The 17,691-nt window shown below is 38.9% G+C and overlaps 1 protein-coding gene across 4 annotated transcripts in view; it reads left to right on the top strand.

Annotated features, from left to right (window-relative positions):
• The first annotated feature begins 4,715 nt into the window (after positions 1 to 4,715).
• CCSER1 (coiled-coil serine rich protein 1) overlaps positions 4,716 to 17,691 on the top strand; it is an 877,572-nt gene continuing 864,596 nt past the window's right edge. For all 4 annotated transcript variants that reach the window (XM_045997844.1, XM_045997841.1, XM_045997843.1 and 1 more), the window contains exon 1: positions 4,716 to 4,978. The gene's annotated coding sequence lies outside the window, so the exon portion shown is untranslated. The remainder of the gene's footprint in view (positions 4,979 to 17,691) is intronic.

Raw genomic sequence — 17,691 nt, 5'->3', positions numbered from 1 at the left:
TTGGGGCGCCTGGGTGGCTCAGTGGGTTAAAGCCTCTGCCTTCTGCTCAGGTCATGATCCCAGGGTCCTGTGATCCAGCCCCACATCTGGCTCTCTGTTCAGCGGGGAGCCTGCTTCCTCCTCTCGCTCTGCCTGCCTCTCTGCCTGCCTCTCTGCCTGCTTGTGATTTCTGTCTGTCAAATAAATAAATAAAATCTTAAAAAAAAATTCGTTTGGTTTTATGTTTATACACACTATTTTAAATATAGTTTACCACCCTTTTTTAAAAAATAGAGGCATAAATTCAGAGAACATTAATGTTGATGTCAGTTCTTGCCTCCTTCAACACTTCAACTTTTTTTCAGCTTTCTAACTAGACAGTCTCCCCTGGAAAGTCAGGACTACATCGGTGGCTGGGTAAGTGATGCCTCTCCACAGCACTTACCATCTTTCAGACCATTAAATGGGCTTAGAATCGGTTCACTTTGTAAACTGGAACTTGGTAGCCCAGTGGCAAGGAGAGTGGGTAGCATACATTCACCTGAATAGTCTTGTTATCACGTTTGCCTATGGGATGGATCTTTGGTGTCTATATGGTTCCGAGACCAAAGACAGCTCAACCAGTGGGTATTATGACCCATTCATCTGGCCTTAGCTTCAGCCAGGGATTCTTCTCTGAAATCCTGGTCAGCTGACCTGGCTGGCCTTTTAGTTTCCTTCATAAAGTAAGAACATGAGCAGACCTTGCGGTTCTGGTACCGGGCAGGATTTCTGTTGCAAAAAGACAATTTACCAGGTATGCATCATTATTATTACCATTTCTGAAAGATAATTCTATCTAAATTTTCTACTGTGCTCTATCTATCTGGAGGTTGCCCCAATTAATACCATAATAAAACTGAGTTTTTCCTGTGCTTTCTGGACCCTGAACTACAGTTGGGTCAATTTTCCTGTCTTCTATCTTACACTTCTCATCAGTCCTTGATCTTGAGTGCAAGTTTCAGCCTCAATCTCCACTAAAAGCTTCTTGTTCTATAGTACTTATAATGCCACTTTCATATTACAACAGTGTCACAAAAGGATAATTTACCTCTTAGTAATATGAGAGAAATTCTGAATTTTTAAAAGATTTTTATTTATTTATTTGACAGACAGAGATCACAGGTAGGCAAAGAGGCAGGCAGAGAGAGAGGAGGAAGCAGGCTCCTGGCTGAGCAGAGAGCCCAACGTGGGGCTCAATCCCAGGACCCTGGGATCAGGACCTGAGCCAAAGGCCAAGGCTTTAACCCGCTGAGCCACCCAGTTGCCCCCAAATTCTGAATGTTAACAACAAATTTACACTTAATTCTTTTTTCATTTATCTTATTAGGCTAAAGCAAGCTGAAGTGACCTTTACCTAACTTTCTTCATAAAGATTGGGTAATCATGGTCGGTTATTCAGTAAATCAAGTATGAATAAAATGGCTAGGACAGGAAAAAAGAAATGCAAGTTTTAAATTTATTTTCTGATACTTCATCTCCATATTATTTGTAAATATTTTAAAGTTACTCTTTAAAACATCTTATATATTTCATTATAGTAATAGCATTGTAAAGAAAAATCATCTCCTTGCCTTCCCTAGATGCTAATTTCACTTTTTAGGTACCACTACTGAAGGGTTTCTAATTTGGCTCATCACTGCATTCAGTGGGAATTCAGTGCACATAAGGGGCACATATGTAATTGGCAACCTAATTTTTCTGCTTTCATCAAATGGTGCAATGCCAAATCTTCATTGAACTTGCCAGTTATATGCACTTGGGAACCAAATAGCAGCAAGCATAAGAGATGAAAATGAACAAATTGGAAAGAGTCATTAACTTTCTGTTTTCCTATCACAACAAAAATTGTATCATTGAAAGTGTAGAAAAGTGGGAAATTCTGCTTGAAACATTAAATCATCTTGAAAGAGAATAATTCACTTACTTCTGAAATGTTGTTCATTAGAATTTATAAATGTGGTTTCTAGTACAGATTTTTTTCAACAAAAAATACAAAGAAGTTAAAATGAATCAACTTTTTGGAAGTGTTTTAGGTTGTATATTTTCATATGTCTTTCTGGTGTAGTGTGTACGAATTCTAGACTTTATGTCAAAAGCGAAATTGTTAGAAAATTAAGCAAGAAATGTTGGCTTATTTAATACCTTAATGAATAAAGGCAATTGACAGATTGTCATGGTTCTCACTAATTATGAATGCAATTGAGAGTGTGAAAATTACAATCAGTTGTGGTTACCAGAAATGCCCTTGAAATAACTGGTCTAATGTATAATTTTAAAGTAAGCACTTTGGGGTCATTATTAAATTATCATTATTGATGACACCTTATTAAATAGAGACCTGGGACAAAAAAGCACCAAAAACTTGCCCAATATGACTGAACATTGTTCTTAAAGGGGGATATAATTTTTTTTTAATGTCTATTTGGATTCTTTACCAAACCTACATATTTACTGGCAGAGTGCAAATTTTCAGATCAGGAATAGCTCTTCTATAGAATTTTCTTTTGCAGTGAGAGTGGGATTCCTTTAGTAAGGACTTTGGAGAAAAGTTTCCTAACATTTTCATCTGTAAGTCCAAATACTTAAGATTTTTAAATCTTTGCCTACCTCTAAAAAATAAATATCTTGTAATCCTTTGTTGCACCGGAAAAAGTAAAAGGGAGATAGAAGGAAAATGCCACAAATTTGTAGGTCAGCTTATTTCATAATTATCTAAAAGCTAAAGATACTGTTAACACTTTTGACTAAACCAGGTGTTCTGAATGGAGTAGAGTAGGTTGAGCTCCAATTGCATATATTAACCTGTATGTGTCCTAACATTAACTATCTACTCTCCCCAAACCTGACTTACCTGGTCTGTAAAACTGAAGAAATTATAATAGCTTCTTTCATGGGGCATGCCCACATTAAATCCCAACATCCTTTGTTAGTACACCTATTTTTCAATGCTTAATCAAAAGAGCTAAAATAGCTTGTATTTACATGTTGATATATTTGTCCACTGGTCCCAGCCTTGCTGCCTTTTCTTGATTATATGCTTAAGCCACTTTTAATGTACTTTAACAGACTCTAAAGTCTTTGTATGAGGCATGAAGAAACTAGGGGAAAGGAAAATCAGTGAAAATAGTAAAATGGAGAATACTTAACGGGTATTTGGAAAAAAAAAACACCAAACCTGAGGACATAGCAATGGCCATGAACTACTAATAAGGAGAGACTGAGTTGTCAACCTTCTCCCCTTACTCCCCAGGTTCTGAAAGGTTCTTAACTTTCTTTTGTCACATTTATGAAAAAAATAATTTTTCATAGCTGTCACCCCAAATCAGGGCTGTATCCATGCCAAAATACACATCAACCACTAATATTCAAAAAGCACACCTTGCTTTTACACCCGCTATATTCATATTTCATCAGATTGTGGCCAGTTAGTTCATTTAGAGTCCTTGAAACTGTTTCTCAACACAATAGTGTGACAGATCACAAAGTGGACAGGAGGCGAGTTAGGCAGGTGATGTCAGCTGTATGAACTTAACAGTGGAGATGAGTTATCTATCTAGAAATGGTCTTACATGGCACCAGAATGGGTTAAAAACACAGTTATTAAAAAGTTTTTTAAACACACACACACACACACACACACACACAGTTAAGTGCACTCCATCTGCTGTATTGCCTGCTAGACATACTGGAGTGGATATAAATACGAGGATGGATGGGAAAGAGTTCAGGACCCGGTGCAAACCTGAAAGGAAATGGGGCAATACAATGGGAGAGAGAATGAGGACAAATCAGGTAAGCAACAGCACCTGCATCTGAAGTCTTCCCCATCTCTAAACTGGAAAATTTTCTCCAGGGGCCATCACTCAAATGATAGCAAAATGGTAGCTGGTTCTGATTGTAATTACCATGCGGTGGAGGACCTTAGGTGTAGGAACACAAGTTCCACTCCAGGTCACAGTCCTAGTGCTTCTATTATCCCACAGAAGAATCGAGAGCTGTAAATGGTTCCTGGGATGTGTGACCTGCTTGGAGGAAAGAAGCCAGGTTTCTTTCCTTGCTGCCATGGAGGGAAGAGACGTGTCGTATATGAATAAGTTGGGTGAAAAGGTAAAAGGGGGAAAGAACCTCACAATTTCCTCCCTTACAGGTGGAATAGAAAGATGGTAACATTGGCGGTTTGGAGAGGAAAGATATAGTGCATTTTCAGCATCCTCGAGGTCCCTTCGTACAGCTTTACACTCCCCCTCTTCTGTTTTGAACTACCGAAGCATTTGGACTCCACACACAACTAAGGATGGGCTAAGGGGAAAGCCAAGTCAGCGCAGTCGGAAACGACTTCCCTTAAAATGAAAACTCAGCAACCGGCCAGCCCTGGGTGTGCGCGCGTTAATGTATGAGTATGCGTGTGTGGTAACCAGCAGACGCAGTTGGCTGGGCGCCGCCCTCGAAGCCTCCCCCCTCCCCCCGCTCAATAACCCCCCCTTCCCTATAAAGGCCCCACTCGCCGCCGCCCTCTTCACAGTCGGGGAGCGCGGCCTGCCGCGGTGGTGGCCTCGGCGCTCCTCGCACAGTCACACTCCGCGCACTCACATACTTGGAAGCGCCTCCCCACGTCCCTCCCCTGCCCTCCTCTTGCTCTGCTCTCCTCTCCTCTCTCTCACCACAAATAGTCGCCGACCGACTGCCAATCCGTGTCTCTCTCTCTCTCAACAACATGCCTGACTGGGAAGCGGTGGCTCAGGCAGAGCAGCTCTGCTGGCGCAGGCAGGAGGAGGAGAAGGATTATTAAAAAACGCAGCTCGACTCTGTGCAACTGGGAGTGGAGAAAAGGAGCCCAACAGCTGAGAAGGGGAGGGAGGGCAGAGGAGGGGACCAGGAAGGACACCCCTGTGCCCCGAAGACATACATTTCTGAGTGCCCGGGAGGAGCCTTAACAAGCGGCGCGGAGCCCTTCAAGGTAGTAACGCCCCCGGTGCCCCCGCGCCCGCAGGGTCGCGCGTTGCGTCGCCGTTGCGCTGGGGCCAGACCCCGGCGGACGCGGAGTTATTGCCGGGCAGGTGACCGCGCCGAGCCGGGGCCGCCCGGCAGCAGCCCCCGCCCAGGCCCGGGGCGCCGGCAGCGGGCCCGGCGGTGCGCGGCGCGGAGACCTGGCCTTGCAGGCTGGGTGGGTGGGGGGCGGACGGGCTTGCTCGCTGTCGGCCCGCGACTCCTTGAGCGCTGCGTGGCCTTTTCCTCCGCGCTCCTGAGCGCTCTGCTCCGAGTGGCCGCGGCTGCCGCTCCAGGGCGATGCGGAGCGTGGCCGGCCGGGGGCAAGAGTTGGCGCAGGTTCCGGGCCGCTCCCCTCCTTCGCGGCTCGCGTCCCGCAGGTAGGGGCGGTCGGCCAGCGCTGGCGCCCCGCTGTGCGGGCGCCGGGGCGGGGGTGGCGGCGAGGAGGAGGAAGGGGGGGCGGGGAGCCCGGGGCTCTGGTTGGAGCCGCAGTGCCGGAGCCGGGACCGCCTTTTGCCTCCGCCTGCGTGTCCTCAGGCGCTAGCTTCCTGGATTGAAGGCGAGACCCTCCCCAGCGGCGGCAGGAACAGCAGCGACTTAGTGTGAACAAATTGCTTTGTGGTGGCGCGTCAAGGGCTCCTGGGAGGGGTGTGTGTGTATGTCTGTGTGTGCACGCTCATTCGTGTGCATTCGCGCTCATGACTAATCAATGCTTTGGCTCACCTGAAGAGATAATCAGCCTTGAGGTGAAACCCCGGGGCCCCCTCAGCTTTTTGGCTTGTGTCCCAGGGACTCGTACAGGCGGTGCCATCAAGGGGTAGGGTTGCACGAAGGGGTGACGGAGGGATTTGTGAATGGTGCTTCTCTGCGCGTGGAGGCTGAGCTTGCTGATGTAAAGGAGGAGGTATCCAGAGTGAGAAGAAAGGCTATTTATGGCAAAGAGTTGTGAAATTTCTCGGGGTTTCCTTCAGTGTATACTGAGCTGCTCTCTCCTCGTCCTCCCTCTTTCGTTTCTCTCTTCCTCTCTCCCATTTCTCCTCTTCTTTTCTCAGAATTAGAAGCAATTTTGCTTTTTCCCCCTCTCTCGTGGGATCTGGAATATGCAGTGAAGTCAGAAAGCACTCGTCTTTTTACAGTAGAAAAAAATGTTTCTTAGAAGGCACTGATCTCTTGCCCTTTAATGTTTTTATATACTTGTTCTCCACTTCTCTTACCTCTTAGGGCCATCAGTAGGACTCAGAAGAGGCAGAGTACCTACTTGGTTTCAATAGCTCTCGTTTTTCATATTTTACAGTTGAATACCTTCCAATGAAATGTAACACATATTCTCCCATCTGTACCCCTAAGAAAGGCTATTAAAAATAATGCACACTTGTTTTACTGTAAGCCTGGTTTTATTAAAAGCCCTGGGGAGGAAAGAGAACAAGACACCTAGGTGAGTTTATATCGATTACTACTGATTACGAACTATTAAGGAAATACCTAAAATACTATTAATCTAGGTTGCAACACAATTTCTTTTGGTTTCTTTTTCTGTTTACTTTAAAACAGGTACAAATTCCAAAGGCATGAAGCTTAGAGATGACATGGGACAGTGTCTACCAATTAGCTTTAGCAAATTTGTTCTTAGAAGTAGTAACCTGTGCTTTTATAGAACCTAGGACTGGGTTGTGACACAGAGAGTAGGACAGTATCTTTATTATTTTAAATTGGAATGTCTCTAAGTGCCTGCCAAGCATAGTGTTTTTAAAACATTGAAATTCCAACCACCCCTTCATTAATTTCACGGAGAAGAAAGAGAAGTAAAGTGGTCAACCTATTGTCAGAGTGATTTGTCTTCATTTCATATTAATTAAGGATCTCAGTACTTTGATCAGAACATGCCAATTGTTGGTGATGGTTTTTGTTTTCAGTGTGAAAGTAGCTTTCCTTAACAGTCCTGTTTATTTTGAAGACAGAGTTAAGAATTTGTTCTTTTGATTTAGTTAAATTCATATTGGTTAAAAATACAGCTTCCTAGCGCCTGGCTGGCTCAGTCAGTATAGCATGTGACTTTTGTTATTGGGTTGTGAGTTCCAGCCCCATGTTGGGTGTAGAGATTACTGAAGGAAATAACATAAATAAGATACACTTTCAACATTGGAGCATGTGCAGTTTTATATTTTACGTTAGGACTTGGACTGAGAGCCCCACTTTGAGGTTTGCTACCTTAACTTTCCTGAATCATTGGAATGTAGATAAAATGAGGAATTTAAAAGTGTACTTGATGAATTGTATTACTGCCATCATTAAGAAGTCATATCTACAAATAATTTTTTTGACGCTGTTAGAGAACCAGTAACTGTTTACTACTTTAAAATATATATTATTTATACTACAGAATATTAATTTACATCAAACTCATGAAATAGAAAATGAAAAACTTTTTATTATATTTTATTGTTACTCAACTCTTCATTGCATTTCATTACTCAACATAGTACTCATTAATAAAGGGTTTGTCTTGCCAGGAACTATCTAGGAATTGTGGAGGAGCATAAGACTTCCTTGCTCCCTTCCCTTCACGAGCTTACCCTCCAACTAGGACAAAGCTGATGCATGTTAACCCATCATAGTAATAGACTGCCTGCCTATCAAGGACTGCAGGAATTCAGAGCATAACAATTACATTTCATACTGAGTTTTGTCTGAAAGGCTTCAGGCTTAGGCAAGACTTGGTTGGTCTTGATCTTAAAGTATAAATGGGATTAATGGCTTGTGGATGAAAATATGAAGTGTAAGTTGCAAGTCTCCTGGAATTATAGAAAAGAATGAAAGATATAAGGGGAAATAAGTTTGTTTGAAATACATTTAGATATTGCAGAGCAGTTCAACTTGTTGTGGAAAGGGCAGGGTGAGTTGGTTTTTGATGTACAAACATTCTGTATATTCCATTTTTGAAATTAATTGAATTTCTGTACCTAAGAATACAAATCTTTGATTTTATATTGCCTTTTAGTGAACAGAATGCTCAACATATATTTGCGTAGGATACTTTAAATGTTTAGATGTACCTCATCACACAAAAGTGTTGAACGTGGTATTAGTATCAAGACGGCAGGTATAAACCTCTTTAAATTGAGATGTTTGAGGTACATCCTTAACCAACTCTCCTTAGATTTGCTCTAAAGGAAAATAGAATGAGATATGTAAAAGAATAGCTATTTTAATAGCCACCGTTCATTGAATGCTTAATATTTATTCTTTATATAAAATGTATAATCCATTAAATAACATTTTCTGTAATATTTTTATTTTAAAGTTACTAGAACGCACTCACACAGTGGTTAATATATCTTTACATTATTTTTTTCATGAATATAGAGTTAGGAAGCAGGGCTCATGGTGAATAATTTTAGAATTGTAGTGATTTTAAAGATTTTTTTAGACTATCTTCTGATACATAAATGGTATCAACAATAAGAGCATGTCCTGTCTCTAAGCATTCCGAACTTAGTTATTTTTTTTGTATATATGTTTGTTTTTGTGGAAACATAAAACCATTTAAAATGAATTTCTTGATTTTAAGAACATAGGAGGAAACATCTGAGTTGACTTTCAGCCTGTCTTTTCAATATGATATCCTAGAAGTATGTTATGGTGACAGTAAAGAAATAGTACAAATACTAGATATGACTTTCAATAGATAACAGAATAGAATTACTTTCAGATTATGTGGATTAAAAGATTTTCATATATATATTCTGTTGATAGTGAATAGATAAGAATTACTGCAAAAGCGAAAAGCCTATTAAATCACCAGTTTCATATTCATGTAGAAGTGGGATCATTTCCAACATAGTAACAGTAGAAACCAGGCTGTCTGTTAATTGGTCTCTTTTGAGTTTGGTTTTAGACTATATGTCACAGGTGTATCACTTTGATAATGTAATCTCTCCTGGTGTATGACTGACAGCTTCTGCATTATTTCCCTGTTGGATAGTGACAAAATCTGTTTGCTTTATATTGAAGACATACACTTCTATCAGAAATACTATCTTCACTATGCAAGAGTGTCAGTTAACAATAAAACATGAAGTCTGAGGTGGGGGAAGCTGTGAAAAAGGATGGGGAAATAGATACAAAACACCCTAATGCTGGTTCATTAAGTACTTCAGTAAGTAGTTTAAACTAAATGTAATATAAAAATATAAAGCTGACCAATCTAAACTGCAGTTGATACAGTACCAAGAGATTGTTACCAGTTCTTATTTTTAAAGGACCATATTGCATTTTAAGCTGTTGTCATGTGAGCTAAATAAAATGGACGAAAGAAAGAAAAAAAAAGAAAAGAAAAAGGAGAAAGAAAGAAAGAAAAATGGTGGTTGAAACTGTTCACTAGTATCTGTGGTATGATGTTAAATTTTTTTAAGAGGGATTTCTGCTTTGATCGTTGACAGATACAGTTTGTTTGACCAAATGCCTAGCCTTCTACCTGGATTAACTTAAAACATGGCTTTTGGTTTTTCATATTTAAACGGCATTAAACACTTTTAAAATTTTAATTAAGCTGATTAAAATTTTTGAACACTGTAACTATGTTCTGATACCAGTATAAAATTTAAAGGAAACATTATCTTATGGCAAAGTCTTTTTTAAAGTTTTTATTTAAATTCTTGTTAACATATGATGCAATATTGGTTTCAGGTGTACAGTTTAGTGTTGTAGCACTTACACACAATACCTGGTGCTTGCCACAAGTGCAGACTGTATAATAGTTATTTTTTTAAAAGTTATGTGAATATCCTGTTTACCAGCAACTTTTGACTGAATGGTTTTGGGATCTATTGATTCTGACCTGAAATAGAACATTAGGGTTAGAAAGTGGTGATTTTGTAATTCTTTTTTTACACTTAATGGGCTGGCATTCTTCTCTGACAGAAAGCTTTCCCTCTCAGGTCAGTATAGACCATGGATTGTTTTGTTTTGTTTTGTTTTAATTCAGTATTAGTACAGATTAGATTTTTAAAAATTTCTTATTTAAATTCAATTTAGTTAACATATAGTGTATTATTAGTTTCACGGGTAGAATTTAGTGGTTCATCAGTTACGTATAACACTTAGTGCTCCTTACATCAAGAGCTCTCCTTAATGCCCATCACCCAGTTGCTCCAGCCCCCTACCCACCTCCCCTCCAACAACCCTGTTTGTTTTCTGTGATTAAGAGTCTTTTATGGTTTGTCTCCCTCTCTGTTTTTATCTTATTTTATTTTTCCTCTTCCTATGTTCATCTGTTTTGTTTCTTAAATTCCACATATGGGTGAAATCATATGTATTTGTCTTTGTCTGACTTATGTTGCTGAGCATAATACCCTCTAATTTAATCCACGTCGTTGCAAATGACAAGGTTTCATTTCTTTTGATGGCTGAATAGTAATCCATTGGATATATATACTACATCTTCTTTATCCATTCATCTGTCAGTGGACATCTGGGCTCTTTCTGTGGACATTGCTGCTATAAACATTAGGATGCAGGTCCCCCCTTTGAATCACAGTTTTGTATCTTGTGGATAAATACTTAATAGTACAGTTGCTGGATGGTAGGGTAGTTCTATTTTTAACTTCTTGAGGAACCTCTGTACTGTTTTCCAGGGTGTCTGTACCAGCTTACATTCCTACCAACAGTGTAAGAGGGTTCTCCTTTCTCCACATTTTTGTTTAATGACAAATTTTTAAACAAGACCAGTGGTTCTCAAAATGTGGTTCCCTGACCAGCAGCAGCAGTGAACTCCTTAAAATTCTAATTCCACGACAAACTGAATTAGAAATTCTAGGTTGGGGTCCTCTATGTGATTCTTTTGCACTCTCAAGTTTGAGAACTACTGACCTACTTGAAGGCTGTGTCTTCCACCTGTTTTGGAGCTAAGTACTTTCTTTAGCTCTTGGAGATGACTAAGGTTTAACTAGGTCTGGAAAGTATGACACTCTCCATCAGAAGATTTTCATTTTAACTGTATATACAGATTGTAAGTATATTTAAGAAAGGAATTAGATGAGTTCCTAATTCTTGTGTATATATGTGCTATTGATTGGGGAAATAATTTAAAAAGTGTAGAATTCGCTGGACCCTAAACACCCCAGGCTAGGCCTTACCGGTAGTTATAAAAATATGCACAGTGTACAAAGCTTGACCATTTTCTGTTTAGTCTTGTTGACTCTTATGTGATAATTTTGGACTGGGAACGGAATAATCATCTTTCTCTGTAATATGACAGCTGTGCAACAATAGCATCACATGTGTGGAATGTTCTCAAGGTGTTAGTGCTGAAATAAATTTTAGACCACATCTGTACATCTTTCACGATGTAAGATAACCTGTAACTCTTTCAGTAGCCCTCTTTCTCTCCTTCTCTCCCTCCTTCCTGCCTCTCTCTCTTTCTCTCCCTCAACCCTTTTCTCTTTTTCAGTTAATGGAGTCAATCATTCCCTCCCTAAGGAAGCTTTCCTTGACCTCCTCTGTTACATCATTTGCCCCATGATACATTGTTTTAATTCTGTATTCCTCTACCTTGCAGTACTTACTGCAATATTAATTTTATGTGTATTTATGTGATTGGTTCAATATTATGTCATCAGAGATTAACACACAATTGGTGCCCAGTAAATGTTGGTTGAGTAAGTGTGCGCCATCATGATAAAGATATTTTATGTTTTTCCAAAGAAAGATACTGTAGAAGACATTTTAAAACCCAGGGAGTCCTAGGACATATATATATATACAGGCACTGCTTTCCTTTCTGTTTTGCAAATGATGAGATACATTTCATTAACAACAGCAATGGCTCTAATGTGCTGATCGGGTCTTACATGATAAGCACTCTATATGTATGATGCCATGTATTTCTTCTAAGATTATAAAGTTTTTGTGTATATGTTTTAGTAGAAATGAGGAAACTGAGGTTGTGTTCTGTGGTCTGCCAAGCTAAGCCAAACTTTTTTTTTTTTTTTTTAAATCACGCTGATGCAGAAATTTTGAAACCAGTAGACAGAGAATGTGAAGGAGTGTATCTTCTCTTTATTCCTGATTTAACTCAGGGCTCAGCACTATCTGTGCATTGCTTATGCTGATGCTACCTTCTTCGGTGATACTGTTGTTGCTTTTCCAGTGATTGAATAAGTGATGGAGATCTTGCAGAGCTGAAGGTCTCTTCTTAATTTGCTTTTCAATACAGTTATTATGTGCCCTCCCTGCCATTCAGTCATAATTCTCTTACCCCCATCTGGTCAGAATCTCCCAATTAGTTAACAAAAATTTAATATGTAAACAAGTATAATTTGCAGATTGAGTGCCTTTATGCAGAGAAAGTTCGAACATTAGATATTCTCCATATTTGGAGATATACAGCTTATCTTCTGGAAAGGTTGACACAGCTTTGGGTACCTTGTTCAAGCAAGGGAATATATGATCACAGGGTAGTATCAACTTAGTTTCTTTTGGCTTTTAATCTTCAGATTATTTATTTAAATGTGGGTTTAATCAGTGTTCAAATGTTTGTAGCAAAGGAAGTATTTAAAGGCTGATTCTGTAGAAGTCCATGGATAATTAAAGAGTTTCGTTATTCTGAAGCCCTCTTACTAGACTGACTATACAAAGTTACATATTTTATAATGTGTTTAAATCAATAAGTAACATGAGTAAATATAGATGCATATCAACAAGAAGAAAAAAAAATCAGTAGTTTAACTGGGTATTTTACTTATGGCCTGTTTTATAGCTTTTACCAGAACTTGCTTCTGTTGGTGGAATCATTTAATCATTAACTGGAGCCTCAGCCTTGCCCCTGATTCAGGATTAATCCTTTTCTGTAGTAGGAAGACTGACTGGTTTCTAACTCAGCACTTCTAGAGTAAGCATCAGCCACCCTTGATGTCCAGCCCAATATTATAACATTTATAGTAATGCTTCTTTCTTATAGCATAAACTGAGTTCTTACCTAATGTTTTTTTTGTGCATCTTGATAAATTGCCCAATTGTCACTATTTCTCCTCGTATTTGAGCAAAGACTTTCTTTTGACAGAGCCTACTTTATTACTTTAAAGACTGGGATCCTATGTCTAAAACCACTTCATTTCCTGTGTCCTTTTATGAGCCAGGCAGACTCTCCCCAAAATATCACTCTTCTTGGTCTCTAAATATCACCAGCTCTTAGAAGTATGCTTCATTTCCAATATTCACTCTTGGACCACCATGTTGCCAACTACTTATGGCACATTGCCATGTTTCCAGGTACTCAGGCTGGTTGGACTTCTTGGAAGTATTTATAGCTGGGTTTCTAGAGCAGTTCCCAGACTCTAGTGCAAGTCTCTTACCAGCTTCTGACCATCACGAGACTTACTTTGCTATACGTAATCTTCCTTTACCCAGCTGTGTCACAAGATAGAGCTCCCTCATTCATCATCATTGACAAGAAACATTTTGTAAATGCTTATTATGTATAAGTCAGCCTATTTCAAAAAGAATACCTCCTGGGGTTCCTAAAGTTCCTGAATAGCTTAATCCATAATAAATGAAATACATGTTCTCCCATGTTTTCTTTGGTACCCAAATGTGATACATGTATACAAAGATGTGTGGAATGTGCATATGCATTCTTTAGGGTTTGCTGATTTTCCTTTTCTAGTCAAATGTTAATTTCAGTATGATCTGCCTCTTCTCCATTCTTCATAAACTTACTTGAATATGATATGTTTGGAATATAGGACCCCTAAAGAAGCATACTGTGGATAGTGTGATACATTCTCTGATTTTCCGTACTTGTTAATAAAAACTAGCAGTATCCCTGTGTTAACATACTGCTGAACACCCCTATTCAACTCTCCTCGGAGTCTTAGTGATATACCTTCTCTATCAACCAAACTCATACTAACATGTCATGTTTCTTATGTACCCATTCCCTGCAAATAACTATTGCCTGGAAGTAGTTAAATACTCTGATTCTGTTAATGAGTTGTTATTGTCGTATGTACGGCTTTTGTGTTTGTTTGTTTGTTTGTTTTGGGTGTTTTGGTTTCTTTTGGATGTCAGCAGCATATGATCACAAACCAAACAAATGAACATGAATAAAGGTATGGCAAAAGTAAAGCAAATGTAGGCTTTACCATTTTAGGCAGTTCTTCCTTTAGAAACTATTCTTGTGTTTATTTGCTTTTGTTTATTTATAGTTATACAAATTACCAGAGCATTAAGTCTGAATGTATGAAATATGTTTAGTGAGTAATGCTTCCTAATACATAGTACTCTCCAGAATATTCAAGAAAGGCTTGAAAGGGGAAAATCATACAGCATATACAGAAACATCAGATGAGACAGTTGGGGAAAGGAAAAAGTAGTTCCAATTCAATATTAGAAATGTAGATAAGTGTCATTTATTTTAGGTAAAGTTTCGAGATATTTTATGGATAACCAAACTGATAGGTCTCTACTTCAGTATTCCTAAATTTAAAAAAGGATGTTAACTACTGGCAAGACAGCTCAAGGATAGTTACTTTGATTTTTGCTGTTTTATCCATATGCACAAGACCCAGGAACACTAAAAGTATTTGTTAATAAACGAGTTACTAAAGTTAGAATGTACTTCCTAAAGGAGTATTATTAAAAATATAGATCACTAAATTGGGCCATTAAGAAAGTCATTAGAAATTTGTGCATAACAAGCATATAAACTTATAGCAACATTATTGCTAAAATGAACTTTGAGAGTTATTTCCTACAGTATTACACAATATGTAAATATGGGGGTATTGAGGACATACTTCATCAACACAGTTCAGCTTCTGAAAGGATAAAGGGCTCCACAGTGGAATAGTCTAAGTTGATTATAGGAACAGTGTATTGCGAAGCATTCCTAAGGGAATTTCGAATGTCCCAGGTCCAGGTACTGAAGGGATAAAGGGTAAAGTCACTATGCGCTAACTCTTTAGTAAGAGAAGGAAGGAATTGCCACCTAGGATATTTCTGAGGAGTAGTGAACCTGAGCTCATTGGATGATGATACAGAAAGCACAAAGCCCCAGAGGTCTATGTAAGACATGAATGAATGAGGTATTTTAAAAGCTGAAGAGTTTTAATTTCAATATAGGACATTCTGAAATTCTGGAGGTCCTCCAGCCCTGTTCCAGTATGCTGTGCTCCTGTCTCCAGTCACCTCCGTGGCAGGGGAGCTATCCAGGGTACTAGGCTTCTGCTGAAACCCTCTTGCAAAATTGTGCAAATTATTTTTGTTTTTGCTAATCCTAGAGCCTATCTTTGGAGACACTACATCATTCACTTGGAATGACTAACCTGTCATCATTTGGTTTATTCTAGTGGGCCCTTCAAAGCCCAGTTCAAGTGTAAGTTCAAATACACCTACTGCAATCCTATTCAAGAAGCCTATTCTGGGTGTCAAGTCTCCATTTAAAGTATCACAATTCACTGCTTGGTTGTGCTTTATGCCCATTAGATCATGAGCTCTGTGAGGACAAGGATTTTGTGTTTTACTCTGTTTTCAAGCAGCTGGTCTAAATCAGTGATATGAAGATCCTCAGGAATTGATTAATGAGTGAATACTGCTTAAGAGTGACTTGAATTTTGTCCATCTCTGCGAACTATTCCCTGTTCTAGCCACTATCCTAAATCACATCCAGGCTCACTTTGAATATTGCTCTTCATGGCTTTTTCACAGACTGAAAATTTGTTCTTAACTTGAAACCGAGTAACTTAAAATGGCTAAAAGTCTTGAAAAAAAATGAAAGGACCAGGAAGTATGGGCATATATGCTGCAGGTGTTAGGGGATTAGTAAGGTTTAAGGAAGTAAGAAGTGGTAGTACAGGCTGGTACAGAGGATAGGGTCAAAGAGTCTGGTTTATCACTTCCTGAAAACAGAACCCGAAACAGGACTTTCTAAGGCCTTTAGAATATGGGATCTCCTCTCAAATCCCATAGCCTAAATCCCCATTTTGGAGGCCTCATGAGGCTGACAGAATTCTTTAAATTCAGTAAGCAAATGCTACTAGGCCCTGTGTATATATTGGTTAATGAGACATGTATTGTTCCCCGCCTCCTGAAGCTTAGTTCCCAGTTGCAGGACTCACATATCCTTGGTCCTTGCTGAGAATGGGAGTTGGTGGCCTTCTTTTCTCTCTCTTGTAGCCACCCTCCTGGCCTCCTGAACTGCCATAAAGAGTAAGTGTGCTCATTTCCAGTACTCCACCCCTGCACACAGCATTGCTCAGAGTGTCCAGTGTGGCAGTAAGTGACTGTATCATCGTAGAAAAGCTTTATTTACGTAGGTCACTAGTTTTAAAGCTTTTTTTTTTTTAAAGATTTTATTTTATTTATTTATTTGACAGCGAGAGAGAGAGAGATCACAAGTAGGCAGAGAGGCAGGCAGAGAGAGAGAGGGAAGCAGGCTCCCTGCCGAGCAGAGAGCAGAGAGCCCGATGTGGGACTCGATCCCAGGACCCTGAGATCATGACCTGAGCCGAAGGCAGCGGTTTAACCCACTGAGCCACCCAGGCGCCCAGGTCACTAGTTTTATAATGACTTGCTGATCACTTTTACATGATATTGGTGAAGTATGTGCCTTTATAATTCCCTTATAAGAATATTTCAAAAATAGCTTAGGTACTAGTTTGTTTTTTTGTTTTTTGTTTCTGTTTTTGGTCAGAAATTCCATATATTTCAGGGCCATGAGCTACAGGAAATGGCTGTGTGGCATTTTCATGGAGAATTGTTTCACTTTATAGTTCTACCTTTCATGTTTTTGGAGTATATATACTATCTATCCTGGACATCATGTATTTCTCTTTCCTGTTTTTATTTTCCATCTGATGTCAGTGGCAATGTTTCAGTTACGAAGCAGAAACAGAAAAGCTATATTTCTTAGTAATTTCTCCCCCATTTGGGAACCTAGTTATAGAACTCACAGAAATACTATAATTCAAAATAACTTAGATTTAAAAGAAAGGATTTAAAAGTGTTAAAATTAAAAGATGAATAAAGCAGTTTTCTGTAACCGTCTTAAACTCACAGTTTGGAAAACTAGAAATTTCTTTGCTAAATAACATATGGTCATTATTAATTTTATGAATTAAAGACCACTACAGCCATTTTTTAAGTAATACTAGAGATAAAATATTCCTATAAGTAGTATTTCAACCTACTAAAAAGTTGCCTTAAAACTGAAGAGTGAGTATGATGTGTGGTCACAGTTTTTGTGGTTTATAATGAAATTGTTAGGAGAAAGGGATAAATTTTTGTAATCATGTAACACATTTGTGTTATGTAAGCCCAACTCCAGGAATCCTCAGCCTTCTGTCAAGGCTAGAACTCCTTGGGGACCAAAAGTGATGATTGCTTCTGATTTAGAATGTGGTCAGGAAAAGAAGCTCTGATTACATTCTTCTTCTTCAATAAGAGAAGGTAAGGCAGTTCACACCCCCATCAAAACTAGTTTAAGAGTCTGTACAAATATTACTGAATTAAAAATTTTTTTGACTAGAAAATTTATTTGATATTAAATCAAAATACTTGGATCAGTCTTTGTTAAGTACATGTGCGGACAAACATACACATGTATACATTAATATAATGTCTTATAATGGGATCTGTCTTGTATAAGTTTTTTAATAATGGAGGTGATTTTAGTCTTTTTGTTCTTTT

The sequence above is a fragment of the Meles meles genome, chromosome 2 (assembly GCF_922984935.1).
Source record: "Meles meles chromosome 2, mMelMel3.1 paternal haplotype, whole genome shotgun sequence".
NCBI lineage: Eukaryota > Metazoa > Chordata > Mammalia > Carnivora > Mustelidae > Meles > Meles meles.
This window is presented reverse-complemented; position numbering and strand designations above follow the sequence as displayed.